The 3,721-nt window shown below is 45.1% G+C and overlaps 1 long non-coding RNA gene across 1 annotated transcript; it reads left to right on the top strand.

Moving 5' to 3' along the window:
• Positions 1-569: 569 nt before the first annotated feature.
• On the top strand, positions 570-3,105 carry LOC146558168 (uncharacterized). Its single transcript, XR_014888660.1, has 2 exons — positions 570-729; positions 808-3,105. It is a non-coding gene; the product is annotated as an uncharacterized LOC146558168 (long non-coding RNA).
• The last annotated feature ends 616 nt before the right edge of the window (positions 3,106-3,721 follow it).

Here is a 3,721-nt window from a genome sequence, read left to right on the forward strand (position 1 = left end):
ACAGCCGTTTGTTGTTTTAATTGCTGCGGCGTCGAAGCGAGCATAAAACGTGTTCAGCTCATCAGCCAGTGAAGCATCTGCATTCATCATTGAAGAAGCTGGTCGTTTATAGTCCGTTATAGTCCGCAGTCCTTTCCACAGGCTCCTAGAGTCGCACTGTCGTAGCTGTGACTCTAGTTTTTCCCCGTAGCTCCGCTTTGCCTTTCGGACCGCGCTGCGCACGTTGTAGGACGCAGCCTTGTATAGGTCCATATTACTGGAGACGAGCCCTTCATTGTAGGCAGCGGTGCGTGATCTCAGAGCGTCGCGGATGTTTTTATCCACCCACGGCTTCTGGTTGGGAAACGTTCGGATGATAGTTCTTTCTGCTGTGTCGTCCGCTAGTTTCCCGATAAATCCCACAACCGCTTCCGTAAACATGTTGATGTCATCAGAGCTGCGCCGAAACATGTCCCAGTCTGCGTCATCCAGTGCGTCCTGCAGCGCGGCCACCGATTGGTCCGTCCAGCGAGCGACCTCCCTCCTGATTGGTGGTTGCTGCTTTAGCCTTTGTTTGTAAGCAGGTGTAACCCAGATCATTGAGTATGGGATTTCTGATTATTTGTGGTCACTGAACGCACCACTGTGCCGTGCGCATAGCCACTCTCTAGTCCAGCTACAGAGTTTTTCCTTCCGTTCATCCGATGAGGCGCATGCTGCTCTCGTGCCCTCTACGAGCTGGAAATTCGGGTACAGTAGACATTTGAGTTGCTGTAAATAGTTTTAAAAACCTTTATATGTGAAGCTAATGATTTAATATGTTGTTAGGAAAAAGTCTTGTAGCGGTTACAAACGTGAAGCGGAGCGGAGTCCGACAGCTTTCGCCATTACACGAACTCCTCTGGTGAGTTAGCGTGCAGCTCATGTTCGTATGAAATGTTTTGTGCCTTATTATATTGCAGCGAGGTATCAAATCTACTGCTGTCATGTTGTTAAGAAAGAGGCTAAATATTGTATAACGTGTGTTATCGGCTGACTGTTAGCAAGCTAGCCGTTAAGTGAGCCTAGCTAATGTCCTGAAATGGCGGCCGACACGAGGTCAGTTACAGTGTTATTATGTTATGCCTAAGAGAACAGCATTAATAAGCATTGTTAACAGCATTTATGTTCTGTTATATTTTTATTTTGACAAACCTGTATTATTATAATGGTAAGTCTGTTAAATAAGCCGTTAGTGACATGGACACTGAGTCAGTGGTACTGAGACTTATGAACATTTCAGTTAATTCTTCTGCACACTTGTGTGTAGGCTGGTTTGTTTGCCCTTTTGGTGCCCTGGATCCTACTGGATGAACTGCCTTGTGGAAGTCCTCATCTGATGACTCTGCCGAACCGTCCTGGCAAATAGATGGTCGTTGCTGGATGCTATTATTGGATGCTACACCGTTCCAACAGAGCGGTAGGAACAATTCAAAGGGCCCCAACGATGCGCTTTATTTTTCCCTGAGCTCAGGTGATTTTCTTTTGGCCAAAGGACCTTAAAGGATACATATTTGTTTTTATTTATTTTATTTTTCTTATGACACTGAGTGGAAAGACACTACAAAAAAAAGGGGGTTTATTATTTAAAATTGTGTCTAATAAATGTGTTTATGTTAAGTAAGTGTGGTGTCCATTGTGTGCTGGAAGCCTTATTGTTCCTGTGGTGGAGCAGCTACTACCAATCTCCTTTACAAAACTAGCTTCTGACAGGATACAGGTATTTGGGATACATTTGATTTCTTGTAACCTATTTTTAGAGAAACTGTGATTCTGGGTTAAACATCGGGGTGAAATTGATGACACTGACACCTAGTGAACTGCCCAAGGTCAACAGTCCTGATTTCCACGCATTAAAGGTTTGGCGTAAGTACAGATTGCGTTACAAGTGGCGAGCCAGCCAGGAGATTGGTGAAAAGTAGCACCTTGACTTTCCAGCTCACAACACCTACCTCTTTTCCTTGACCCTATTGTGTTGGACATGGATCTTTGCAGACGTTTTGATGTAGATGGCCAGTGCTCACTTTTTGTGACTGGCGTTGAAGGGATTTACACAGATGATGACATTGCTAGTGTTTTTTCAGTAAATGGTAAAGTTTCTCGGATAGTTCGAATTCCAGATGAATCAAACCAGCCAGAGGGTAGAGTCCTGATACAATATTTGTCCGATCAAGCCATTTCCAAGATCAACCCCCAGATCTTAGGCGACTTGCCGAGCCCCAAGGATCCTGCTATCGGTTGGTCTGTCAAAACCATTCGAGATGTTGCTCAGGAAGAGGTAGGCAAGGAGTTAGCTCGTAGATATTTAGAAGAACTGAAGGCTGTTGGAGATAGTGGTAAAGCAGGTTTCTTGAGTGTTATTCAGAGTGAGGTCAAAGAAGTTCGACATAACTCTGAGATTCCTGACACACAGCCACACACAGCTCAGGATGGTGACACATCCCTCCATGACATTGTAGCTAGTGATCATGATGAACCTAATCACTACACACAGACCCACAATGCACCTGATAGTGCTGTGGTGAACCCTGTTAATATCGACCGCAGTCTCCTTAACCCACCTCAGATTCAAAAAGTTGTCGTTGAGCACGTTATCAGAAATGACTCAACAGCCCCGTGGTCTACACAAACCAGACTGCGCACCTTTTCTGGCCGTGCTCCTAGGCCCAATGGTGAGGTAGACTATGAAACATGGCGCACACAAGTGGACCTTCTTGTCAGTGATTGCTCTCTTAGTGATGTGCAAAAGGTTAGGAAAATACTTGAAAGTTTGCTAAGTCCAGCAGCCGATGTTGTTAAGTTGCTTGGTGTGAGTTCACCACCCAGGGCTTATGTTAGGCAGCTCGATTCCGCTTTCAGTGTTGTAGAGGACGGAGAAGAGTTATTTGCAACCTTTCTCAGCTCCAACCAGAATAGCGGAGAAAAGCCCTCAGCATATTTGAACAGACTCCATAGCCTCCTTACTCGAGCTATTTCTAGAGGGGGAGTCTCTGTCGAAAGTTTGAGCGAACACCTACTCAGACAGTTTATTAGAGGCTGCTGGGACCAGAGTCTCATTATAGCTCTCCAACTAGAAAACAAAAAGAACAGTCCACCAACATTCCCAGATCTACTCCTTATGTTGAGGACCGAGGAAGGTCGTAGATCTGCAAAGCTAGACAGGATGAAAAAACATCTGGGTGCTACAAAAGCAGCTGTACATGCCCACTCCATTTTTGATGTACCCTCCTATGATGATGAGCCCGTTCCGACACAGACTGCAAAGCAGAGCGAAGCATCTAAGCTTGAGAGGAGAATGGATGAGCTTTCAAAGCAGGTAGAGAAACTGAGTCAAAGGTCCAAGAATTCTCCTTTTGACAGTGAGCTTAGTGCAGCGTTAAAACAGAGGCAAGAAGAAACTGTTAAACTTGAAAGCAAAATAGATGAGTTGTCTAAACAACTCAGAGAGCTCACTCAGAACCAAAAATGTCCTAAAGAGAATAATAGTGGCAAAGACTTCCTTACGGCAAGAAATAGCAGTGCCAGGAGACCAGTTAAGGTTCCCTCTATGCCAAAAGCATGGTTCTGCTTTAGATGTGGTGAAGATAACCACATTGCCGCTCGATGCCCAAATGAACCCAACCAGGCACTAGTCCGCCAGAAGAATGCTGAGTTAAAGGAAAAGCAAGGAAGGTTCCAAGCCCAACAGGTTACTGAGCCTTTT

This window comes from Mchenga conophoros, linkage group LG15 (genome assembly GCF_057382185.1).
Source record: "Mchenga conophoros isolate Kocher_MC1m ecotype Shallow Benthic linkage group LG15, M_conophoros_male_GT1.1, whole genome shotgun sequence".
Lineage (NCBI taxonomy): Eukaryota > Metazoa > Chordata > Actinopteri > Cichliformes > Cichlidae > Mchenga > Mchenga conophoros.